Source organism: Ambystoma mexicanum, chromosome 10 (assembly GCF_040938575.1).
Source record: "Ambystoma mexicanum isolate Mex_15411 chromosome 10, UKY_AmexF1_1, whole genome shotgun sequence".
NCBI classification, from domain to species: domain Eukaryota; kingdom Metazoa; phylum Chordata; class Amphibia; order Caudata; family Ambystomatidae; genus Ambystoma; species Ambystoma mexicanum.
This window is the reverse complement of record NC_090932.1, coordinates 103,918,422-103,946,267: the sequence shown is the minus strand read 5'-3', so window position 1 is coordinate 103,946,267 and position 27,846 is coordinate 103,918,422.

Sequence of the window (27,846 nt, the reverse complement as noted above, 5' to 3'; positions counted from 1 at the left end):
ACAAGCATTGCACATTCTTCCTGTCTGGCTCATGACAAGAAACGTTCCCCTACCTCATAACAAGAATTGCGCATTCTCCTAGTCTGGCTCATGACAAGAAACGTTCTGCTACCTCATAACAAGCATTGCACATTCTTCAAGTGTGGCTCATGACTAGAAACATTCTGTTGCCTCATAACAAGCATTGTGCATTTTTCAAGTGTGGCCCATTACAAGAAAAGTTCCCCTACCTCATAACAAGCATTGTGCATTCTTCAAGTCTGGCTCATGACAAGAAATGTTCCCCTACCCCATAACATGCATTGTGCATTCTTCAAGTCTGTCTCATGACAAGAAATGCTCCAATACCTCTTAACAAGCATTGCGCCTTCTTCAAGTCTGGCGTATGACAAGAAACGTTTCCCTTCCCTACTTCATAACAAGAATTGCGCATTCTTCAAGTCTGGCTCATCACAAGAAACGTTCCCCTACCTCATAACAAGCATGGCGCATTCTTCAAGTCTGGCTCATGACAAGAAACGTTCTGCAACCTCCTAACAAACATTGCGCATTCTTCAAGTCTGGCTTATGACAAGAAAAGTTCCCTTACCTCATACCAAGCATTGCGCATTCTTCAAGTCTGGCTTTTGACAAAAAAAGTTCCCCTACCTCATAACAAGCATTGCGCATTCTTAAGTCTGGCTCATGACTAGAAATGTTCTCTTGCCTCATAACAAGCATTGCGCATTCTTCAAGTCTGCTTTATGACAAGCTTCTTTCCCATACCTCATAATAAGCATTGTGCATTCTTCAAGTCTGGCTTATGACAAGCTTCTTTCCCATACCTCATAACCTGCATTGTGCATTCTTCATGTCTGGCTCATGACAAGAAACGTTCCCCTACCTCATAACAAGCATTGCACATTCTCCAAGTCTGGCTCATGACAAGAAATGTTCCCCTGCCTCATAACAAGCATTGCGCATTCTTGAAGTCTGGCTCATGACAAGAAAAGTTTACTTACCTCATAACAAGCACTGTGCATTCTTCAAGTCTGGCTCATGACAAGAAAAGTTGCCCTACCTCATAACAAGCCCTGTTGTGTCAAGGGCTGTTTGTGGCTGTTCTCGGCTGTCTCCACTGACATTTTTCCATGCTCCAGTGCTACTATCCGCCAGAACACCCGGGGATCAACTCCGTTGGTGACAGTGCATGATATAAATACCTTCGGAGTCAGCTGAGTCTTGAGAGTCTTTCCTGATTTCCCTGTTGCTCTGCTGGCTGAGGAACTCTTCCATTGCTGCTGCCTGGAGGAAGAGCCTATTACTACCTGGACCAAAATACCCAAAACTCTCCACGCAGCGGACGCGGAGTCAGCTGAGTCTTGAGAATCTTTCCTGATTTCCTGATTTCCCTGCTGCTCTGTTGGCTGAGGAACTCTTACATTGCTGCTGCCTGGAGGCGGAGCCTATTACTACCTGGACCATAAGACCCAAGGTTCTCCGCGGAGCAGACGCAGAGTCAGCTGAGTCTTGAGAGGCTTTCCTGATTTCCTGATTTCCCTGTTGCTCTGCTGGCGGAGGAACTCTTCCATTGCTGCTTCCTGGAGGCAGAGCCTATTACTACATGGACCATAAGACCCAAGACTCTCCGCGGAGCGGACGCGGAGTCAGCTGAGTCTTGAGAGTCTTTCCTGATTTCCTGATTTCCCTGTTGCTCTGCTGGCTGAGGAACTCTTGCATTGCTGCTGCCTCGAGGCGGAGCCTATTACTACCTGGACCATAAGGTCCAAGACTCTCCACGGAGTGGACGCGGAGTCAGCTGAGTCTTGAGAGTCTTTCCTGATTTCCTGATTTCCATGTTGCTCTGCTGGCTGAGGAACTCTTCCATTGCTGCTGCCTAGAGGCGCAGCCTATTACTACTTGGACCATAAGACCCAAGACTCTCCGTGGAGCGGACGCGGAGTCAGCTGAGTCTTGAGAGTCTTTCCTGATTTCCCTGTTGCTCTGCTGGCTGAGGAACTCTTCCATTGCTGCTGCCTGGAGGTGGAGCCTATTACTACCTGGACCATAAGACCCAAGACTCTCTGCGGAGCGGACGCGGATTCAGCTGAGTCTTGAGAGTCTTTGGAGGTGTGGTGGTGTGGCTTGGAACAATGGGGGAGCCTGAGCCCTTGCTGGGTCCAAAGGGACGTGGAGCTCAACACCCCTCGACGCGATTGCATCTATGCCGGGGGACTGAAGCTGTACCTAGACTGGAAGCAGTTCAGGACAATCAAGTAAGAGCAACCAATGATATTAGCTACTTGCCTAACAATTGCAAGGGGGGAAGCATACCCAAAAGTAGGATGCCATCTACCACTGCGTTGAACTTACACAGCTCTCCATATAGTGGGGCTAAAGCAATAAAAGCGGCACATATGGCTGAACAGTCTGCTCTTCCTGCCGCGCCATTACATTCCCAAAATCATGTTTTCTCTGGAAACATGCAGTTGCCGCCCAGTGTTTCACTTAATGGTCCCGCTTTGTTTGACCACGATAACATAACGGTTTCGGCACCTATCTCTGAGTTAACACCCCCCCCAGAACACCATGTTCTCCATGGCCAGAGGAACCATTCAGCCCCCGCACAGCATCTTACCTTCTGAGTCCATGGCGCCGAGCAGTGCCGCGTCCTTGCTCCATTCGGGTCCCATGTATGCTGGAGCTCCGTGGCCCTGTCCCTGTGGGACTGTGGTCGGCGTTGGGGCGGACACGTCATCTGGGGTGGCGAGAGGAGCGCCCGTGGAGCCGTGTGCTGTGGCGCATGCGAGACCCGTCCTCGCGGGGGTCTTGAGTGCGGCAACCGGTGGGGTTTCTCCGGGAGGGGCTCTGTGGGCTGGGCTCCAGATGGCGGCTGTGAGCAAGCTGTTCCAGCCCTGACTGCGTTGGCCACGCATGCGCGGTCTGTGTGCCAGCGACGGCTGTGTTGTTCCAAGCAAGCGTCAAGGGGCAGAGAAATGGAGCGCAATACACATGCAACTCCTTATTTCTCTGCACATGAAATGTCCACAGACTTCGCGGAAGAGCGAACAGCTAGTAACTCAGAAGTACATCCTAACGCCACTGAAAGCAGGGCATTTACTTCTGGAACATACTTTACATTTCCGGATGTTGCCTTATCTACCCCTCATTCTGGTCAGAATAACAGATCGTATTCACATCTATTGTACACTGAAATGCCAAAAGAACGTGAACTTTCTGGACAGAAAAACCTTGAGCCAAATGCTAACCCCTTGTATAGAGAGCAAGTAGAGGCCAAAATAAGGGAGCCTGGACAAGATGCTCCAGCTGCTAACAGTGTGCACGACGCATATTGCAGTAAGACTACAGAGATTCATGCTGTAAACGGAATAACTTTGGGGTTGGACCTATCGACCGATAACACAGGTGCTGTTCAAATAACATCCAAAGTGTGGAAAGTCAGACATACATCCTCCATAGCAGATCCTAACGAACTTCCTCATATTGTTGCTAATATAACATCAAGTTTAAACTCTCTTGAGGTAGTCAACAAGCTTTTACAGGATCTAACGAAAATACATTTGGTGCATATTGCTTCTAAATCAGACGAGCCAACGAAAGATTGTAGTAACAAGGCTATGCTAGAATTTGGCACTGATCAACATAAAATAAAAAGTTCAAAAGATATCATGGGACGCTCTGTGCCTTCAAAGCGTAGAAGGATCAAAGACAGGGATTCCACAGGCATTATCTGCTCACAAATAAGAGTACAGAACCTACAAAATACAAAATTGCCTACTCAAAATATTGAAGATATGGTTCAGAAACCTACAACTTCAAACACAAACCTGAGCCGTTCAACCAGTGAAAAAGAGTCCAGTTCTGATGATTCTTCAACCGACTCATCGTTCGTAGAACGAGAGTACCCAAAAATTTGCAGAGTACAGCGTCGTCCCAAGACGCACATAACAGAAGGGCCCGTAAATCAAGATGAACTGCTCACAACAATTATGCGAGGCTTGCAACCAATTTTAACATCCAAACTGACTTTGTCTATGAGTCCGTTTATTAAGTTGTATGAGCAAGTTAAGGACAGCCTGAATGATCTAACTAAGTTAGTTGCCCTGATGAACTCCAAAGTGGTCCACTTGGAATATGAGAACAACTTATTCAAGCAAATGTACTACGAATCAACAAATAAAATTGGCAGCTCTTTGGCGACCCTAGTAGACCAAAAGCAATGATGTCAAGAAACTTCTAGCTGGAGTGGCCAAAGTAGCTCTCAGCTTATTAAGGCAACAAAGATATCATGTTCATGAGGGGTCCAGTCCTCAACTTAGAGCAGACCTTGTTGTTCATGACTGTGAATCCTCTGGGGTACGACCAGTAGTCAATGTTTTAAACAAAGAGGCGGTTACTAAAGAAGTACCAACTGAAATGACTGCAGAGGCTCTGACTGCACTCAAACAAACAGGCCAGCATTTGAGAGCAGGTCAAATAACAACGGACACATCAGTTGCAATAGAAGAGCAACTAACAAACAACGCTGAAATTGGAGAAGTTGCCCGTGAAGAAAAGTTACCTACTCCCATCCCCCTGAACGGTGAGAACGACCATTTGGGGGAAAATCTGCTCGAAACAGCAACTGAGCTGTGTGATCAAATTACATCCTTTGCCAGAGCAGTGGAAAGTGCTCAAAGCATAGAAAACAACGCAAATAGCGACACCCAGATGCCTTCGACATCTGTTGATCTTAGAGGCTTCACCACAGACCTTGTGAGCCCCGTGCTGCCTCCTCATCCAGCCATAAACACCACTGAAGATGTGTTTTCGATCTTTAAAGCGCAGCAAAAAGAAGCTGCCAAAGCTGTACAACCAAAACCATCTCCAAGTAAAAAACCTAAATATCAAAAAGGGAATAGAGCTCGGATAGCTAACAACTCGAGAACATTCCTTAGAAATGTAAAAGCTGTAAACTTTACCATCAACTCAAATGCTGTGTGCACACAGGCAACTCCTATAGCTCCTCAAAATGTGAAGCTAAGTCAAGTGGTTCAAGATGACACAAAAAATAACAATGCAGACAACAGTGATATTCCATCTGACCTCCTGGAATTATCCGTCTATGAGGACGTTGATTTGGATGATGTCGAACAAGTTCAAGAGTTCAAAGAGGTCGAGGGTGCCGTTCGTGAACCATGTGAACCTTCCGTGATGTCGCATCCCATAAAGGATAAACCGGCAAGAGGTATACACGATAATGCCACCCATCTGCTCAGATCCAAGAACGTTGTCAGAGCCTGAAAAACCACAGAGCCCGCCTTTTTGATGTTCTCTCCCTTTGTCATCTAACTGGGAGAAGACAGCTCCAATTCCAGTGTTGCAGGTATCCGTCTGGACAATAAAGGTTTTGATGTAATTAGGTGCACACAACACAGGTGCCGTATACAGACTTTCTTTCAAGCCAACAAAGGCCCTCTGACAGTCTTCTGTCCAATTAACCTTCCTTGGTAGTTTAGGCGAAGTCAGAGCTGTCAGAGTGGCAGCTATGGTTCCATAGTCCACCATGAAGTTGCGATAATACCCAGTGAGGCCCAAAAAGGATCTCACATGGGTTTGAGTAGTGGGAGTCTCCCAGTCATGTACATCCTGTACTTTACTGGGGAGAAGTTGGATTTGACTCCCTCCTACCTCATGACCAAGATAAGTGACTTTCCCCTGAGCTATCTGGTACTTGGTGGCTTTGATAGTGAGGTTAGCCCTTTTCAAGGCCTGCAACACTTTCTCCAGATGAAAGACCCAGGTGGAACTGTAGACAGCAATGTCGTCTAGGGAGGCCACACAAAAGGCCTCCAGACCACTGAGCGCATGATTGACTTATCTCTGGAAGGTGGCAAGTGCATTTTGCAACCCAAAAGGCATGACTCTAAACTGGTAGAGCCCCTCAGGTGTTCAGAATTCAGTCTTTTCATTGGCATGGTGCGTCAGAGCTATTTGCCAATACCCTGAGGAAAGGTCAAAGGTGCAACCAAATTTGGCAGCATCTATGGTGTCCACAAGCTCGTCAGCCCTGGGCAATGGGTGCGCGTCGGTTTTGGTGACAGCATTGACCCCTCTGTAGTCCACACAGAACCGCCAATCCTTGGTACCTGCCTTGGAACTTTCCTTGGGGACAAGGACCACTGGACTGGACCAGGGACTGGTTGAGAGTACAATAATACCCAGATCCAACATCTTGGCAACCTCAGCCTGGATGTGGTTCTTAACAGTGTGTGACATCCTCTAGCATCTGCTTTTGACAGGTACGCTGTCACCAGTGTCAATATTATGCCTGCACCACGGGGTGAGGCCTGGTGTCAGCGAGAACAGAGGCGCTCACTGCTTGAGCAAATCCCTGCAGGCCCTCTGCTGCTATGGTGTCAGATCTGGAGATAGATGCACTTCCTCCACTGAGCCATCCTGAGGGTTGCTATGCAGCAAATCAGTAAGGGGCTCACTCTCATCCTCTTCTTGCTCTGAAGCTAGCAAGAGGCATGAGACTTCTGATCACCTATGGAAAGGCTTGAGCCTTTTGACGTGGAATACCTGAGGGGCTACCCCAGGGACTCCCATGTCAACCAGATAATTTACTTCGCCCATCTTGTGGATTATCTGGAAGGGTTCAGTCCACTTATCTGCCAAAGCTCTAGGTTTGGTAGGATCCATCACAAGGATCTCCTGCCCTTGAGTCCAATCCAGTTGTGACGCTTTAAGGTCATGCCAGTATTTGTTAAAATTCCTGGCTTGCCTTAAGGTTTGCTGTTGCTTAACCTATCATCTGTGTCATCCTCCATGTAAGGCCTAGCACATAGTCCCCACTTGCTTGGCAGTACCTGGAGGGGTGGCTTCCACATCTTCTCTGATCAAGGCCAGGGCCCCACTCACGGGATGTCCAAAGGGAAACTCAAAGGGGCTGAAAACAACACCCTCTTGAGGTACCTCTCTGTAAGCACACAGTAGGCATTGCAGGAGGAGTTCCCATTTCCTCCTTAGGGGCACTTCCAAAGCGCCTAGCATGCCTTTGAGAGTTTTGTTAAATCTCTACACCAGACCATTGGTCTGGGGATGGTAAGAGGTGGAGAACTTGTCGGGGTTACCCCGCACTCTCGCCACATCGTTTTCATGTAACTCGACATGAAGTTGGATCCTCTGTCAGAGATAACCTCCTTAGGGAATCAAACCCTGATAAAAATGCCCAGGAGAGCCCTGGCAACCACCTTGGCAGTAACAGTCCAAAGGGGCATAGCCTCAGGGTACCTGGTGGCATGGTCTATCAAGACTAGGATGAACCGATGTCCACCTGAAGTGGGAGGGTCAAGGGGACCAACAATGTTGATGCCCACCCTCTCAAATGGTGTGCCAACCACTGGCAATGGCTGCAGTGGGGTAACGACACTGCCTCCAGTCTTGCCAGACAACTGACAAGTTGGGCAGGTCCTGAAGTGGGACTCCACTTCTACTCTCATCTGGGGCCAGTAGAAATGGGCAGAAAGCCTTTGCTTTGTCTTCTTGGTACTAAAATGACCAGCTAAAGACACCTCATGCGCAAACTGCAGTAGGAAGGGCATGTAAACCAGGGTTACCACCATCCTCTTGAGGACACCAGGTTCAGGCTTAGTGGGCTCACTAACAAGGAGCTCCCCCTCCCAATATATCCGGAATAACCTAGGCACTTCTCCCTGTGCCTGGGACAGGGTCTGTTTCCTCAGACCCTCCAGAGAGCGTGGCACTCTCTCTGACTCTTACAGAAGTCCGCCCAGCAGGGTCCCCCTTCAGCCAACAGGCATTGAAGAACGGGTGGTCCTCCGGGTTGAGCACCTCTCCTGCAGGAGGGTCTTCTGCCTCTTCTCCCTCAGGAGTTGAGTTTGAGTTTACCACTGCACCCAGCCCATCCAGAGCATGGATCCAGAGGGGTGCTGCAGGAGGAGAAGGAGCCCCCTTCACAGAGGTGGCCTTGTTCCTCCTTCTTGCCTTAGGCCTCTCCTTTGGCTTGGGTACCTGACTCAGGCAGACCCGGTGTTACCTGTGACCTAGTGACTGCAGCAGCAGTCATGGGGAGACCATCAGAGATCAACCCCAACTCTACTAGATCATTGCCTAATAAAATGGTAGCAGGGACATTGTCCTGAACCAGGACAGGAAGCTTTGCTGTCTTGTCTCCAATCGTAATGTTGACTAAGGCTACAGGCAATAATTTGGCAGGCCCACCAGCTAACCTGGTGGTTCTCAGAGGAGCACCTACATAGTCCTCTAGCTTGAGCAGGGTCCTGTCCACCACTGGCATGCTTGCCCTAGTGTGTCTCAAGCCAGTAGAAGGCTGGCCATTCAAGAGTACACTTCTCAAAAACCTACAGGTGTTCTGTGGGATTGTCGCCAATACTTCTGCGTACTGGTCTCAGGCCCTAAGGGACACTAGGGAAATATCTACAGGAGCACCAAATGTGATTCCTGTAGGGGAGGGGAGGACAGTGGCCTCCATCTCAGGGATGGGGTAAGGGTAAGTCAGGCTGACACCCTGGACTCCAAGTTCCTTACCTTTACACTTGGGGTCACCCTTCTTGTGGTCCAGAGCCCCACAGTCCCAACAAGTGCCAGGAATGCAGGGTATGGTCCTGGAACCACTGGGAGCCTGCTTTGTAGCAGGTGGACCACTAATCTTACTCCCACCCATATAGGAATTATCCCCACTAGACTTTTGGTTCTTAGGAGAGGGAGGTTTTGGTTTACCCGAATGTGATTGCTTCTGGGACTTCTCAGCCTTCTGAGAGGTCCCCTTTTCTTTGTCCTTGTCCTTCTCACTGGAGTCCTTAAGGGACACCCGGTGGGAGACCCACTTATCAGCCAGCCTGGCCAGCTTAAAGGGATCTAAAATGTTCTGGTCAGCAACATACTGACGCTGCTCTGGTGAACAGGCTTCAGAAAAATGATCAAAAAACAAAAGGTGGGTCAATTCAGCAAAGGTTTTCACCTTGTATCCTTCAATCCCACCCCATCATGTTCATATGTGCAGCACTCACCCAGTCAATCTAATATACGTTCTCTCTTTTCTTAAATTCCCTGAACCTTTTAAGGTATTTGTAGGTGTCTTGCAAAACTTCACAATCAAAGCAGACTTCATGCGCTCATACTGACCCCTTTCTTCCACACTCAGTTTCAGAATACAGTCATATCCAGTCTGAGGCAATCTGCTTAACAAACACTTAGCCTAATCTCTTTTATCAACATCATGGATTCCACAAGCCATCTCAAATGCTTCAATCCATTGGAGGATATCAGAAACCTCCACATACACACCAACCAAATCTTTCATAAACTTGGTGGCAGGGGACTTGACACTCTCAACTGGTTTTGCTGAAGTCTCCACACTAGCTCTCCCCAGCTGGATTTTCTGGTACTCAGTGTCCCTATCTTTGAGTATCACTTGTTGTGCCAACTCCTCTTTCTGTAATTCAGCTTCTGTTTCCAACTTTTTATATTGAAAGGCTAACTGTTCCTGTTGTAGCTCCAATTTTTAGAGTTCAATCTTCAGTGCTTCCCCCTGAAGAGCAGTGCTGGGGTTCGGTACAGAGGCAGCAGGAATGGTGGTGTGGTGGTGTTCCCTGAATCCGATTCAATAACAACCCTCAGGGCAGGGACCACAATGGTTGCATCGCCCCTTCATCAAGAGCTTCACAATCAGTCTGGTAGTCCACCAAGGCAGTTATCAGCTCAGCCATAGACTTATCTTCAAAGTCTATCTCCCGGGCTTCACAAGCACTCTGGAGAGCCTCTAAGCTCATCCTAGTCAATTTACCATTTGCAATAGATTCCATTGCTTGTAATGTAGTTATCTAGTACACCACTAAACCTCAGTTTAACAAAGTGTAGATATTTTGTAGATGGCAAGTTTACACACTGATTCTTAAAACCATTAGCATCCCACCGCTGCCACCAGTGGAAAGACTAGCGGGGGGAAGATTCTCTATTTGATATCGTAGACGAGCAATCAAGGCTTAAGCTCTCAGGAGGTGATGCAGGCTAGTTCTTAAGTACAGTGTAGTCCCAAAGCTCCCACAAAGGAATGTCCACACACTATGTTAGTGATAACACAGTTTTTTATATAAATAGGATCAAGTTATGTACAAAATCACAATAAAACACTCTGTGCTTAAGTTAATCTAAAATGGTAAATATATGCAGTTTCTATGTGGTACCACAATTACTCTTTGATTCCATTTAAATGCATCAACTGTATTAAATCAAATGTCATACAAATCAGTTAATAATGTGAACCAACAATAGACATAGGAGTAAAGCAGGTTGGTTAAAACAATATTTTATTTATTTATTTATTTATTACATTTGTATAGCGCGCTGCAGCCCAAAGGCATTGTGGCGCTTGTTACAAGAAGGTGTATGTAAGCAAGATTACAGAAGATGCAGTGGTTACTTAGTTACAGCATATTAGCAAGTTACACAATACAGTTAGGTTGACCACGTTAGGTTACAGTATTGTACAGGGTAGCGCTAACTTGGGAGTTGACGAAGGCAGTTTAGACAAATAGCGTTGTTCTGATAGCTTTGCGGAACAAATAGGCAGAATACTGGGCCCCTACCACTAGGCACAGTTCTGTATGAGGATCCCACCACCTGGGCAACCTGTAAATAAAGATATAATACAAGCCCAGTCCATATATTTGTTTATGTGAGTCTTATTTCCCTCTAAAAAGGTTCTACCACCCCAATGTACCTGGAATAGCAGAGTTTGATGTTGGCTTGTCAAGGAATCCATCTTGGGCGACCCCCTTTAAGGCAGGAGTCACGGATCGTCGAGACCCCATGTAGAAAAGGTGAAGAAAAGGCGTTGAGGCAGCAGCTCCGGTCCTGGCGGTGCTCATCAACGATCGGCTGTGGACGTCCTGCGAGGATGAGGCGTGGGGGCACCTCGACGACAATAGTTTGTTGCCGCAAAGAGTTACTGAAGAACTTTGGCCCAGCAACGGCGTCGGGTCGTCAGCATCTTTGTGGTCTTCAGGTGGTGGGAAACCCACTGGCGGATTCTCCTCGGCGCTTTGGCGGCCTTGACTTTCTCTGACGGGACTAAGCGGTCATCGGTGGTGAGCGAGGGAGTCCTTCGTTCAAAGTGTTCTTAGGCAGAGGAGCACCGCGGCTCTGGTCGTCGACAGCGGTCATCGACGGTGCTGGACTTCAATGTCTGGGCACTTCATTTCGTGATTCCCCAGTGGTCCCCGTCTCCGGTCGGCAGCCTTTCAAGAATGACTTCCAGGGCGCTTTGGCGAAGGTTAGCTGGTGCACGCTGGTCCCTCGAAGCTCGGGAAGAGGTCTCCTAGCCAGGTCTTCTCTTGGATCAGTTCCTTGAAGATACAGCAGCTTTCAGATCGGCAAAGAACAGCAGCAGCAATTCTTCTTCTTCCAGTGGGCCTCAAGGTTAAGTATCAAGTATCAACTTCAGCTTCTGAACAATTTCCGTCAGTGAGAGGTCTCCAGATATATTGTTTGGTCTCTTATTCACTCTGCTGGGTCAAACTCAGGCAACCAATCATTCAGAAGGGCATTCATGCAGGCAGGCAGCCAATCAGGCTCACAGTGCATTCAGGTCATTTTCCTCCCTCCAGACCAACAAGGAATGTGTATTGGGACAAGTACCCAGCCATTCAGCACTCCACACTGCATTCATACCAGTTTCCGGCAGGGCTGTCTCAGTGTGTGTCACATACCAGAAACCAGACACCTATAACAAGAAGTGCATATTGGTCACACTCTCCATTCACCCAGATCCCACCCCAAGGGTGTAACCACAACATACAGTCACTGGTAAGGCTCCAGCCAGTCTGGCCTGGACTTCCCCACAATACCATATATGGAATTTCCACCCAACAGCCAGTCAGGGGGAAGGGACAGAGTCAGGGCTTCCCAGGACATCGGGAAAAACAAGGTAACAGGCAATAGAAAGCAAGAGGCCACAGGGGCCATCTTGTCTCCGATCAGGAATCAACTGATTCCAGTGGCAGGGCCCGGGTATCCCAAAATGGAGGATACTCAGAGCACCTGTCAAATTCAGCATGGAGCTGCCACCAGCCCATACCCTGCTCTGTGGGCCACACACAGTTGCCCAAAAATATACACTAGGGGTGCAGGGTTGTACCCCCACCCATGGGTGCCATAAAGGTATCCCAAGGGCCTGTACACCAAACCAAAAAGAGGAAGAGCTGCACCGCCAGGAGTCCCACATGAACTCCTGCACAGAAAACAAGACAGAACATACATGATAAAGGCATAAAGGACAACAATACGGAGGCCCTGTCCCTCCAATGCATTTCCAGCATCACATCTATCCCCCCTTACTTTCCCACCCTTCCCACTATGGCCTCCAACCCCCCTACGCCTTTCTCTCCTCCTTCTCTCCTATCACACCTGATGAGGTCACTAGGGTTGTCCGCTCCATGAAGGTCTTCTCCAAACAGCTCTCCCCCTGTTCGTCTAGAACCATCAAGGACAATATTGGCTCTCTTGCCCCTGCACTTGCTGATCTCTGCAACCACTCATTTGCTACTGGATCTTTCCCCTACTCCCTCAAGCACTCCCTTGTGTGCCCTCTCCTGAAAAGTCCCGCAGACCCGTCTTGTCCAGCCAACTACAGACCCATATCTATCACCTCCTTCCTTGGGAAACTCTTTGAAACGCTGGTCTTCCTCCAACTGACCCAGCACTCTGAACTTGTTGGTTAGCTACACAACCATCAATCTGGATTCTGATCATCCAGAGGCACGGAAACTGCTCTTCTGAACATCAGTGAGGAACTGCTTGCATCTCTTCACTCCAACTCTCCAGCTATTCTCATTCTACTTGATCTCTCCTCTGCATTTATTACGGTCAACCACTCCATCCTCATAAATCTGCTCCACGATGCCCAAGGTATCTCGGAGCGGGCACTGGCTGGCTAACCTCCTTCCTCAATGACCATCCGTTGCAGGTTATTCTGGGATCTTTCACCTCCCCCACCTCTACCTCCACTTGAGGCATCCCCAAGGGCTCCAACCTATCTCCATGGCTCTTTAACACCTATCTTGCTCTGCTTGCACACCTCATTTCCACCTTCTCCTCCAACTTCCAGTGTTGTGCAGATGACACACAACTCTTCTTCAAACTTCCTTCTGATACTCTCCTTACTTCCTCCATCATTCCTGACTGCCTATCTGCCCAACGATCTCTGCCTCAATGCCAGCAAGACTGAGATCCTTTCTATTGGGACGCCTGCTCCCTCTTTCTTCCCCTCACTCTGGCCATCTTCTATGGGCTCTCCCCCTTCTCCATCATCTGAAGCCAGAAAACTTGGAGTCATCTTCAACTCCTCTCTTTCCTTCCTCCCTCACATTGAGGACCTTGCCAAGAAGGCCCACTTCAACTCCTCATCCTCAAACAAATTCTTCCTTTCCTCACTTTCCCCCAGAAGCTCAATGTCTCTAGGGCTCTGGTTCTCTCTAGGCTAGACTACTGCTATAGCCCTTTCCTTAATCTACCCTCTTCTTCTCTATGACCCCTCCAGCTAGTCCAGAATAAGGCTGCCAGGCTTATCCTTGGCCTCAAGCCTATGGACTGCATCTCTCCAGTCCTAAAATCTCTCCAGTGGCTCCCCTTTGCGGCAAGGATCAAATTCCAATCTCTCTGCATCATCCGTAAGGCTGTCTGGCACAGGGGAACGCTGATCTACAACTGGCTCTGACTAAATACACTCCCTCCAGATCTTTACGTTCCTCCGGCACCAACTCTCTGTGTGCCAAGCGCTTCACTAAACAGCGAGCTGGTGGCCCATCTCTTTCTTTGGCAGGCTCCTCAAGACCTTCCTTTTCACCTCCTCCTTCAGTTCCTCCCTCCTCTGCTGAACCCCACAGTTGCTGAGATTGGTGACCATGGCCCTTATGTGTTGTCCTGGGTTCTGGCCTCCCACGCCCAATCGCCTTCAGCCTCTGCTCGCTCACAGCACTTGCCTTGGCAGCTACTGGCCCATGCCACCACAGGCCTGCAATTATTTATTTGCAGCCAGCCACTCTCACCAAGTCACTTGCTGCTTACTCCCTAGCACTTGCCTCTTTGGTACACCTAGCACTTACCCCCCACTCCCTCATCCCTTCTCTCTGCAATTGCACGTTCTGAATGCTCACGAGGCCTAGTAGGTCCGCCTCTATCTTTCATTGTTATGTTTGCTTTCATTTCCCATGTTCCCTCCCTGTTGCCCTGTGGGCGCTTTGAAACACAATTTACTTGAGGTATAAGCGCCTTACAAATGCACAATAAATACATGAATACATTCACCTTAGTTTACAATTGTATGGCAAGAAAGGAGGCTCCTATTATGCATTCAATCTTTACTTCTGAAACCACAGCAGCAAAGAAAACACTTTTTACAAACGAAAAAGTTTCAATAACAGAACTAAAAGAGTTCAATGTCAATGTATGGGAAACCCCCAATCCATCATGGAGGACAGGTCATGCCCTGCCATGAACCAATGAGCAGCGACCGTCTTCTATATAAGTCCTTTGCTCTAAAACCAACTCCTCTTTCTTTGCTGCTGAATCCACAGCTAAGTCACACCTTCTAGTTCTCCTTAGTTGATAGTGATTGATAGTGTGTTATTTGTGCAAGTTTCACTTTATAATTTTGTTTAAAAGTGCTGCAGTATTTTTGCTCCGCATTGTTCACTTGTCCTGACATTACTGGGCATTTTGTTACTTGGTGCCGTGGCCGTGGTGTTCATGACGAGCTGTTTTCTTTTCCTTCAATGTGTTTCTTTTGCGCATGCCTTTGAAGCTCCGTGCATGCCTTTGAAGCTCCGTCTTCAGGCTAACGCGAGTACACTCCTTTGACAGGACTTTATTATTCTGTTGTTCGCGAGCCCCAGGCGAGGCTCAGTGTGCATTTGTTTACATACTTCAGCGCTGCCTGTGGAAGAAGCTTCTCGCTTCGGTCCGGACGCGCGTCACATCTGGGTGCACCTCAGTTTTAAATCAAATTATGTCTATACCACGCTGCTCATGTGTTGCTTCGCTTTTCCTGCACCCTGCCCCCACCACTCCCCCTTGTTTTATTTTTAAATTGATTTGAAAATGATTACGGTCATGTATTTATAACACGCTACTAGCGTGTTGGTGTTTCCTGGGGTGTCACGGTTTTTTTCAGTAAAGCGCGCGGCGTGTCAGGAAGCTAGACTCCAGGCCCGCTTCATGTCTCTGTAAATTTGGAAAGTCAGTGTATTTTTGCACGCGGCTCACGTGTTTGTTTTTCCCTGAGTTTCACCGTATTTTTGAAAGATGGTTTATGGTAAAGTGTATTTACTGTAAGCTGCTCACATGTTTGTTTTTTCCCTGGGGTTTCACTATAGTTTTGAAAATGTATAATGGCACGCTGCTCGCGTGTTTTTTCTTTTTCCCTAGGTTTCACTGTAGTTTTTTAATTGAATTTTCTTGCACGCTACTCGCACGTTGGTTTTTCCCTGGCTTTCACTGTATGTTTTTTGAAAGTGTATTTATGGCACGCTGCTCGCGTGTTTGTTTTTCCAGGGATTTACCGTAGTTTTTTGGAAAATACATTTATTGCACGCTACTCGCGTGTTTGGGGGTTTTCCCTGGGTTTTCACTGTAGTTTTGAACAATGTATTTATAGCACGCTGCTCGCGTGTTTGGGGTTTTTCCCTGGGTTTCACTGTAGTTTTGAACAATGTATTTATAGCACGCTGCTCGCGTGTTTGCGTTTCCTTGGGTTTTTCCCTTTTATCACTGACGCGCACGGCCTGTCAGGAAGCTATGCTTCAGGCCCGCAGCATGTCTCTGTAGTTTGAGAGCAAAATAATTTTGTGGCACACTGCTCGCGTGTTGTTTTACATTAACTTGTTTTCCCTCTTTATCAGTGTTGTGTATGGGGAAGGGGGGCATATTCCATATGTATATATATTTATTTTAGCGAATTGCAGGATAGGGTGCTGGCACCGAGGTCACGAGTCCTTGACTTGGGGTTTCCCATGGAATTTCTCAATATTAGTTCTTTATCCCTTTATTTCAGTTTATTATGTCCACCTCCCCTGCCCCAGGTGCACAATGCCACAGGGGTGCTTTTATCGTGCCCGTGTTTAGAGAATAAAGATAGTATTGGTTAAGGTGTTTAAAGAGACGGTATTATATCATTATGGCTTTTTTCTTTCCGGAAGTTTATCGGCACAAACTGTTGCCTTGCTATAGGCATACATGACCTGCTCGGCTTCAGGTTTTCCCTGTATTATGGTGCAAGGTTTTTCTCCCCTTGTGTGCTGCTGAGTGCCACACCCTGCTAGGGTGGACAGCTTGGGTATGTGCTTGCGCAGTTTATTTCTGCCTGTGCTTTCTTTGTTCCGACCACATAATAAGGAGCTGTGGTGAGGAACATTAACACTTACATGCTAGGTTTGTGGTCATATTTATTGAGTGCAAATAATAAAATGTATTCCTCTCATAAAAGTGAGAGTTAAAATAGACCTTCCAATTAAGGTTTTTCCTCTTTCCACATCAAGCTCCCTTTAGGTGCATTAGTATTTCCAATTAGGTCACAGGACAACTCAGTCCTCCCCTCCTCACTTCCCCCATTCCCCGTGTTTTCCCCCTCCCTTGATGAACAGTATGAAAGGACTTGAGCAGTTGTCAAGGCAGGTTATCCAATGTGACAGATCAGTTCACCCAGACTTTGATACTGGCTTTACCTGTGGATGTGCGAGTGCTGCGCGGCTGGGGTCTGGATATGGTGGATGCTCGGAATAACTAAACTCCTTCATTCTACAGAATGGTGTAAATTCTTTCCCATGTGTCTCACATGTTGCTCAAGAATCAACTGGCAAGTTCGATCATTTTCTGGTTGCATCTGCAAAATGGAAAGGGTCTATTATGCTCATTACCTCCATTTTCCCGGGGGATGGTATACTCAGGTTGGACCTCAAGGATGAGTTCCGGGGGGGGGGGGGGTTCCTGCTTGCTTCCTCCTTATCGGGAGTTTTTTCCATCTTCAGTTCCACTGATGGATTTGTACTTACCAATATCCCTCCCTTTTGGTTTGGCCTTTCCAATTAGCCCTGATGCTAACTCACCGTAGTTCTAAGGGTTTTTTTGAATAGTTTTTTGGTTATGACAACAGCTAGCGGGGTCCCTTCTACAATAGTGTGGTTTGTTTGTTACAAATACAAGAGTTTTACAAATCTCCACATCCTTGTCCTTCAGGATGGCAGTCTCCTTAGTAGGAGGTACTCCATCTTCTCCTCTTGAAGGGGAGTGTTTCCTGCAGTTAGCTAACCTGGATGGATAGATGGTCACTTCCATTGGTGTCGTCGTTCCAAACATCCTTCGCGTGAATCTTTCGTTCTCAGTTAAGGTTCTTTTTCTTGAGGTCACAGTGGAGCTCTTTCAGTGACTCAACCGCCGGAATGCCTTGAAGGGCTCCAGGTTTTTCCTTCCCCACTCTGGACGTCTTCCCGGGATCAGATATCTGCACATTGGGCTGACGGGGGTAGGATAGGAGTTTGTTCTCAGGTAGAGGTGGTCCGCTTAGTGATGAAACGGCAGGTCAGCCTTTGGAATTATTATTAGGGAACTCTCATGCAATCAAGAATTTTTCTCTAGGATCTATGCCAGATATCTCCAAGTCAGGAACAACATAATGGTGGACGAGGCTCACTCTATGCCAGGTCTTGTACCTTTGCACCCGGGTTTGTGCTCTTTTCCTCTGGGCCTTTTTGGCTAGCTCCCCGACTTTACCGTTAGAATGGGGATCCCAAGGTACTATTTTCAGGTGGCTTCCTCCGGGATTTGTCTATTTTTTTCTTTGATGTGTTTTTTCCTCCTTTTTCCTTGCTAGCAGGACTTTGGGTTCAGTTTCATTACAGGTGGCTAGCTCGTGTTGGCCTGTTCAGGGGTGGTTTCCGTCCTTTATGATTTCACGGGCCATATTACTAGTATTGTACCTCTCCTCCCATTCCCGGTCTCTATCCCGCCAGTTTTCCTTTTAGGAATGGTTCCCTCAAGGGTTCTTTTCCCTTATGTATTAGTATATATTTTCATCTCTTTCGGGAGCTTCCGGGTTTTTTTTCGTACGGTTCTATCTGGTTTTTCAAGGACTTTGGAGCAGCATTTAATAAGTAGGGGTTTTCAGCTTAAACCCGCTCAGTTAGTATTTGGTAGATTGATTTGCACTTCCGTTCTTCCCTTATAGTAGGGATAGATAGTTTTGATTGGCAGGATTTGGAAAAGGTAACTTTACAGGTTTATGTTTGCATTTAACTGCCTCTATTTCACAAAAGACATGGTGTCTTTAAAGGGGAAAACAGTAGATAGACAGCGCTGGATGCGCAGGTCCTGCAAGTTCTTTTGCACTGGGTTTCCCCCTGAGCTAAGAGTTTCTTCTTACGGGGCGTTTACTATTGGTTTAGTGTGTTTATGTTTCTAATGAAGGGATGTCCGGAATTCAACTGTTTTTCCATGTTATTCAGGTGGTATATTTCTTCCTGTTTAAAATGTTTTTCCGATAGCAGTCCATTACATATGGGCAGTTTTCTTTCTTCCCGATGGGGAGAGTCTTTTTCGGGGTTGCCAATAGGGATAGCATGAAGTTTCTTCCTTCCATTATCCAGGTGTCCAGAACATTTTTATGTATCAGCTTTTTAAGTATTCTAGAATGTTTCAGTGCAACGAAGAAGCTCTTAGTCTCCTAATACCTTTCAGCTGCTTCCTGTGAGATCACTTTTCAGGGGCCTCTTGCTCCTTTGACCTATTGAATTAAGTAAGTGATGCAGAAAGAGGGAGTTAAATTCTCCTTGGTTCTTCATTTATTGATATGGTTTAGGACGTTCTCCTGGGGGGAGATTCTATCGAAGCAGCTGATTGGTCCTGGGATTAATCGGTGATATTTTTATCACAAGTATTGGTCAGGTGGTCATTAATGTGATGCAAGGGCTTTAAACTTGCATAATAGGAGCCTCCTGTCTTGCCATAGAATACCTAATCCCCCTCACTAACGTGAGAAGGGGGTTTAGATTCTATTAAAGACAAGGAGGCGAGTATTATCCCACCCACCCACCCTGGATGGGATATGATATAGCATTTATAATGTGCCTATTTAAGTGTGTTTCAAGAGAGAACATATTTTGGTTTGTGGTTCTTTCCCCCCACCCATCCCTTTTTTGGTTTTTTGTTCTTAACAACCACCCACCCTTCTTTGTTTATTATTGCAGCTTCAAGCTGAGAGGTCCTGTTCGGTATTGAGTCACGGCTACAAGTGGTGGAGAGTGCGTCATCCGGGAGCTTCGCTGGATTTTGTCTCCATACTTTATCATCTAGCCTGTGCAGTGGACGTCCGATTAAGACAGCTACAGAAAGAGGAGTTGGTTTTAGAGCAAAGGACTTATATAGAAGATGGTCGCTGCTCATTGGTTCATGGCAGGGCATGACCTGTCCTCCATGATGGATTGGGGGGTTTCCCATACATTGACATTGAACTCTTTTAGTTCTGTTATTGAAACCTTTTTGTTTGTGAAAAGTGTTTTCTTTGCTGCTGTGTTTTCAGAAGTAAAGATTGAATGCATAATACTCGCCTCCTTGTCTTTAATATAATCTAACCCCTCTTCTCACGTTAGTGAGGGGGATTAGGCATTCTGTTGTCTATGAAATGTAACTACTGCTACCTAGGAATCAAAAATTGTCTGATTATTTAAATATCTCGCACAGTAATTAATTACATTGGTGTCTGTGTTGGATTATCTGCATTGCTTGCTCATACTGTGAACCTTGTGCCTTGGTGTCTGGGATACCTTGGTGGATTTGGAATGTTGCTGGATCAGGAAAATAGTCTCCCCCTTAACTACGCTCCAGCAGTCGGGTGAGGGTCCCTCATTTAGGCCAGTGAAGGCAGGCACAGTGGGTTGTTGTTTGCCCAACTGTGTTTAGTGCTCATTGGATGGGTTTGTATTTCCATGGCAGCTTATCTGTCACGTGGCATAACCGGATCTCCAGGGGTGCCACGTGACTTGGACACCTTCGAACGAGACAATTGACGGGCGGGGTCAGAGGCGATCATAATTCACACCTCCGTGGTGATTTAAAATAGGTGATTATCTCTTGGCATCAATGCCGCTGTTCATGCAAGTGCCTGTGCAGACGGGTGCGTGTCAGCCACCCCAGAATAAAAGTATCAACTAATTATGGTTTCATTTTGCCGACAGAAGCAATACCCGACAGGCAGTGAAGCTCTTAGCCTAGATTTTTATAGCTACCTTTGAAAAGGATGGAAATGGTTTGCTGTTAAAATGGAAATAAACAACATGTAAGTGTTAAGTGTTCATTCAGCCACTTGGTGGGACCCTTGTCCTATCACTTGCCGCAGGTTTAAAACAGAACCGGTGCACCCCATTTCGGCGCGACCAGACCGTGGCTGGGATGTTTTGGTGCGGCCATCCGGCGCAGGGATGTTTTGGCGCGGCCAGTCCGGCGCGGGGATGTTTTGGCACCAGCATCTGTTTTTCTTCATACCGTAGGTAATCAAAGCTGTGTAATAAATCTGTGTAACTTGTGATTGGGATATTTCGAACACAGTAATTTTATGTAAAGCGTGATGATGCACACAACCCCTGGCCACCCCCGTGGGTTCTGATTGTGAAGCCAATCTGCTGAGGCTGCAAACGTGACCAGTGTGCCTTCAGCTGTGTGCGGCTGCGGTCGGTCCTCTGTCACCTTAGCCTCTCAGAAGTGACCCAAACTCGCTGCCGCAACCCTACCGCATCAGACTACCGCCGTTACACCAGCACCTTTTGCAATTCTATGACAAGACATGAGGCTCATATCATGCATTCAATCTTTACTCTGAAACCACAGCAGCAAAGAAAAAAACTTTTACAAACAAAAAAGTTAGAAAACAGAACTAAATAGAGTTCAATGTCAATGCAAGGGGGGACTCCCCAGTCCATCATGGAGGACAGGTCATGCCCTGCAGGAGACCAATGAGCAGCGACCCTTTCTTATATAAGTCCATTACTCTAAACCCAACTCCTCTTTCTTTGCTGCTGAGACCACAGCTAAGTCACCCCTTTCAGTTGTGTCTTGCATGTTTGTTGTCAGTAGTGGGCCTTGGTAATACATTAGGCCTTAAAAATGTGTAAATATAATGTATTTCTTAATTTTATTGGTTTCCTCTATCATGTGAGGAATATTTATGGTTTTTGTCATTGTATCTGGAAAGGCCGTGTGCGGCCGTTACTTTTGCTAATGTGTTTTCTTTTCACAATGTAGCGCTCGTATGCCTGTGGCTTTTAAGCCTGTTTGATAATGTTTCTTTTCGTTTGTTTATTTAGCTTGCACATGCTGAGCTAATGGAGGCTTCTGCTTCTCTCCAGGCACGTGCAGGCCTCTTTGATTAATTACTGTCCTGAGAATTCCAGGTGCTGAAGGCTGGGCCTGCGGCGGGCCCACTGGTCTCATAGGAAGCTACTGCTTTAGACACGGTGCTCAAAGGCCTTTGTTGTTGTTTCAGGAAGCCTCCTTGTGTTAGGAGACACTGGGGAATACTAGGTCTGGTCCATGAGAAGCTTATGCTTCAGTCCCAGTGCATGGCCCCATTTCATTTCATTTGTTTTCATTTCTTGGAACATATTGTGTCTGTGGCACAGCCAGTAAGCTTGGTGACTTGTACCTGAAAGGTTGGGGGTTCGAGCCTATCCTCCTACATCAAAATTCTGAAAGTGTTATGAAATAAAATTATAATTTTAAAGAGGCGCACAGCCCTCTTTTTGTTGGTAAAGCTCTTTCAGTGAGCACATCTACAGCGTGCAGCTGTAACCTCCTTTTAGGTTGAAAAGCCTCTGTTTTTTTTCTTTTCTTTATATATATATATATATATATATATATATATATATATATATATATATATATATATATATATATACTTCTATTTCTATTTCTGCACATAAGCAGGATGGCTCCATAAGGAGGCTGCAGGTTTACCATGCAGAGGGACCTGGGTTTGCTTCTGCCATTGGTGGTGTACACATATGGATGTGTATATGTATTTATATATATATATATATTTAAAAACTTGACTTTTTATTTTGTCTTTAAATTGATATTTTCAGCTATATTGACACTAGTTCGCCCACTGAAGATCCTCATACGCTGCCAATCTGCTGTTTTATTTATTTATTTATTTATTTATTTATTTATTTAAGCGTTGCACAGGGCATAGGTGATTTGCCTTCACTGTAGGTGCCATAACCTGTACGGTTTCAGGTTTTGCCTGAGTTCTAATGCGAGGTTAACCCCTTGTGTACTGCTGGTTACCACACCCTGCTGGGGTGAGCAGTTTGAGGTACACTTGCTCAGTGTATTCCTCCCTTAAACTTGGCAGTTTTGTTTAGGTGCTGCTTGTGGCAGATGTCATTATCTTCCTTGTAAGGGTGCTGTCACCTGCTTGGTGGCAAGCATTTCCGGTGTTCTTCTGCGAGGTGAACCCTCGTATACTGCTGGTTCCACACCCTGTTAGGGTGAGCAGTTTGAGGTGCACTTGCTCAGTGTATTCCTCGCTTAAAGTCGGCAACTTTGTTTGTGTGCTGCATATGGCATTGGTGATTACCTTAACTGTTTGTGTGCCATAACCTGCTCGGTTTCAGGTTCTGCCTGAGTTCTAATGCGAGGTTACCCCCTCGTGCACTGCTGGTTATCACGCCCTGGTCCGGCGAGCAGTTGGAGGTACACTTGCGCAGTGTATCCCTCCCTTAAAAGTCGGCAGCTTTGTTTTGTTTATGTGCTGCATGTGGCAGTTGTCATTATCTTCCCTTTAGGTGTGCTGTCACCTGCTCCGTGGCAGGCTTGCCTGTGTCCTTCTGCGAGGTGAACCTCTCGTTTTAATGCTGGTTCCACACCCTGCTAGGGTGAGCTGTTCAGATGCAATTGTGCTTTCTTCAAGTCTGGCTCATGTCAAGAAACGTTCCCCTACCTCATAACAAGCATTGTGCATTCTTCAAGTCTGGCTCATGACAAGAAAATTACCCCTACCTCATAACAAGCATTGTGCATTCTTCAAGTCCGGCTCATGACAAGTACCGTTCCCCTACCTCATAACAAGCATTGTGCATTCTTCAAGTCTGGCTCATGACTAGAAACGTTCTCTTGCCTCATAACAAGCATTGTGCATTTTTCAAGTCTGTCTCATGACAAGAAAAGTTCCCCTACCTCATAACAAGCATTGCGCATTCTTCAAGTCTGGCTCATGACAAGAACAGTTTCCCTACCGCATAACAAGCATTGTACATTCTTCAAGTCTGGCTCATGACAAGAAACTTTCCCCTACCTCATAACAAGCATTGTGCATTCTTCAAGTCTGGCTCATGACAAGAAACTTTCCCCTACCTCATAACAAGCATTGTGTATTCTTCAAGTCTGACTCATGACAAGAAAAGTTCCCAAACCTCATAACAAGCATTGCACATTCTTCAAGTCTGGCTCATGACAAGAAAAGTTCCCCTACTGCATAACAAGCATTGCACATTCTTCAAGTGTGGCCTATGACAAGAAAAATGCCCCTACCTCATAACAAGCATTGCACATTCTTCAAGTCTGGCACATGACAGAATCGTGCCCCTACCTCATAACAAGCATTGTGCATTCTTCAAGTCTGACTCATGACAAGGGAGTAGTTTCTTACCTGTAACTCCATTTCTCCAGCGTTGGTATCTTTCATGGATTCACATGCTTAGAATATTCCCCGTCGTCAGACTGGGAACCCTCGGACACATATATAGTCGTTTCCTATAGGAAAAAACTTCCAACACTTGTGTGTCCTATCCACATCTACGTCCTCTCTGGGTCCGTTCACGCATGCCCCGTAGGACGTAGTGGTATAAAAGCCCCGCCCCCGCGGGTCCCGTCAGATTTCGGCCCCTCCAAAGTAGAAAGGAGAACCTGCTTATGCACATATCTTGCACATTGCATTCCGGGGAGGCTGGTGGGCGCATGTGAATCCATGAAAGATACCAACGCTGGAGAAATGGAGTTACAGGTAAGAAACTACTCCCTTCTCCAGCATTGGATCTTTCATGGATTCACATGCTTAGAATAGATTGTATCGCAGTATCCTAAAAAAAAAAAAGGAGGTGAGAATGCAATGTAACATACACCACAAAAAAAACACCCCAAAACCTAATATATAGGCCCGTAAGCAGCAACGTATTTTCTGATATATACATATTCATAATGCATACATATATATATATATATATATATATATATATATATATATATTGCTCAAAACAGAAACACTAAGGAACCAGTATAGACAAGGCAAAAGACAAAAGCTTAACCATTTTTGGTTTACCTCATTGAAACAGATGGCGCAGAACTGCCCTTCCCATCTGTACTTCATCCGCATGCTGCCTTTCCAGGCAGTAATGGCGTGTGAACGTGTGTGGGACTGACCATGCCGCCGCCTGGCAGATGTCTGTCAGAGGAATTCCTGCCCACAGCGCCGTGGAAGAGGCTGTCGATCTTGTGGAATGGGCTCTAGGGTGCCCTTGTAGGGGTCTCCCGGCCTTGAAGTGACTAAAAGCAATCGCCGACGAGACCCATCGAGCCAGTCCTTGCTTGGAAATTGCCTTTCCTCTCGTCGACGGACCGTATGCGATGAACAGCTGTCTGGTAGTTCTGAGTTCTTGTGTTCTTTGCAGATAAAATTTCAACGCCCTTTTCACATCTAGAGTATGAAGAGCCTTTTCCGCCGTCGATGACGGGGTCGCAAAGAAAGTAGGGAGAACAATGGTCGAGTGTTTGTGATAGACCGTCGGAACTTTCGGGACGAAAGTAGGATTAGTTGATAGCACCACTTTGTCCTTAAAGAATCTCATATATGGAGGGTCTATGACCAATGCCTGTAGCTCCGATACTCTTCTAGCTGATGTAATGGCAATTAAGAAAGCCAGCTTCCATGACAGGAACTGCATGGATGAAGAGGACATTGGCTCGAAAGGTGGCTTCATTAAGGCCGCCAACACCACATTTAGACTCCATGTTGGTGGGAACCGCTTCGTTGGGGGAAAAGTTCGAAAAAGACCCCTCATGAAATGTTTCACCAGTCTGTCGCTGAATAACGGAGAGGACTGTCTCCTCCTCGTGAACCTTGAGATGGCCGCCAGGTGCACCTTTATGGATGACGAGGATAACCCACTCTCCGCCAGGTGAAGAAGATACGGTAAAACTTGTTCTGGAGTTACTTCTAAAGACCGTATTTCATGTTGCGTTTGACACCACATACAGAATCTTCGCCACTTGCAGATGTATGACTTGTTGGTGGAAGGAGCCCTAGCCGCCTGTAGAATTCTCCGGCAATCCGAAGACACTTTCAAAGTGCCAAATTCCGAAAAGTCAGGAGCCAGGCCGTCAGGTTGAGGCTGTCCGGATTGTGATGCCACACCGTTCCCTTGTCCCTGGACAGGAGATTCGGAACCTTCTGGAATGTTATCGGTTGTTCCAACGACAGATGCAGCAGGTCGGAAAACTAAGGTTGTCTCGGCCAATACGGTGCCACTAGAATGACCCGGCATTTGTATCTGCGTATCCACTGTACTGTTCTCCGTATAAGGGGAAACGGAGGGAAGGCGTACAGGAACTTGTCTGTCCATGGAAATGAGAACGCTTCCTCTAGGGATCCTTTCTGAGGCCATCTGCTCGCGAACTGCTCGCATTTCTTGTTTTCTTTCGTTGCGAAGAGATCCACTGAGGGGTGACCCCATCTTTTGAAGATTTTCTGCAGCTGAATGGTGTCCATCTCCCACTCGTGTATCTGGGCCATGCTTCTGCTTAGGGAATCCGCTTGTACGTTCTTCACTCCTGGAAGATGATGAGCCACTATAGAAATGTTGTGTTTCAAAGCCCAATGCCATACCTTTTGAGCCTCCCCGGACAGGGTCCTGGACCTCGTGCCTCTTGTTTTATCAAGTAGAACATGGCTGTCGTGTTGTCTGTCAGCACTCTTACTCTCAACCCCTTGATATGTGGGAGGAATGACCTCAAGGCCCATCTCACTGCCCTCAGTTCCAGTACATTGATATGTAGGAGTGATTCGGTCGGGGACCATCTGCCCTGGGTTTGGTAGTTGTCCATGTGTGCTCCCCAGCCTGTCAGGGATGCGTCCGTGATGATGGTTCGCTGAAATTCTGGTTCTTGTAGAGGTACCCCTCTGTCCAGGTTGTGAACGCTTTTCCACCATTGGAGGGCTCGGATGATTTCGTCGTCGTCGACGGTTGCCCTGTCTGACCACCGACCCGTGGCCTGCTTCCATCTGTCCGCTAGGAATTCCTGAAGTGGCCTCATGAACAATCGACAGTTGGCCACTAGATGGATGCAGGAAGCCATGGAACCTAGGATCGCCACATACTTTCTCACTGAGATTGTGCCATGTAAACGTAGTTGACTCGTCAGTCGATTGATCTTTGACATTCTGTCTAGGGAAGGTTTCACTATTCCCGACTGGGTTTCGAATTGAGCTCCCAAGAACTTTAAGTTCTTTGATGGCCTTAGAGAGGACTTTTCGAAGTTCACTGCGAACCCCAGTCGTTGCAGAAGCTGTAAGGTAGCCTGTACGCTGTCGTTGGTCGACGCCGAGGAGGATCCCCTCACAAGCCAGTCGTCGAGGTACGGGTATACATGATGCTCTTTCTTTCTCAGCCAGGCTGCCACGGGTGCCAAACATTTTGTGAACGTTCTTGGGGAGGATTTGAGACCAAACGGAAGCACTGCGAATTGGTAGTGTGTCCGACCTACCATGAACCTCAGAAACTTTCTGTGTTTTTGACACATAGGTATGTGGAAGTACGCGTCCTGTAGATCCAGCGACGCCAAAAAATCTCCCACTTGAATGGACCTGATTACTTCCTGCAGCGTGAGCATTTTGAATTTTTGGCTCTGTAAGGTCTTGTTGAGGTTGCGCAGGTCGAGAATAGGACGCCACTTTCCGTTTGGCTTTTTTACCACAAAACACCGTGAGTATACCCCTTGCCCTTTCTGCGATGCAGGAACCAATTCTATGGCACCTTTCTGTAACATAAGTGCTACTTCCTGCAGCAAAATGCTCAGATGCGGTTGGGGTAGGAATACCGGTGGACATTTTGGAGGTTTGCATTTGAATAGTAGCGAATGTCCGTACCTCACTGTGTCCAACACCCACTGATCTGTTGTGATGTTCTCCCATTCTTTGACGCAGCTTGACACTCTTCCTCCCAGAACGGTGCGCTTCCCGTCATTGCTGGTCTTTTTGTTTGTTCGTCGACGAGGGATAGGCCGGTCGTCTCTTGGATGACTGGAAATTTCTGCGCCGGCTTGAGTTTTGAGAGGCGCGTCTATATCCCTGGGAAGGGCATGCTGATCTGCCAAAGGATTTACCCCTGGATGCAGAGAATCTTGAATTGCCCGATGCCCCTTTAAAGGGACGAAAAGATCGAACATTTTTTCCACTTTGAAGGGCACCCAACGAGCGTGCCGTATCCGAGTCCTCCTTCATGCCTTTCAGGGCCTCATCCACCTTTTCTCCAAAAAGAAGGTCACCTTCGAAGGGCATGTCCAATACTTTATACTGCACCTCGGGCCTGAAGTTGGTGCACTTAAGCCAAGCCTGGCGTCTAAGAACAACCCCGTTGTTTACTTGCTTAAAGCCCGACTCCGCCAGGTCCACCGCTATGTTAATTGCATGATTCGACGCTTCTTCGCCCTCTCGTACCAGAGACATAGCCGTTTTTCGATGTTCCTCCGGAAGGTGGTCCAGTATAGGGGCTAGTCTGTGCC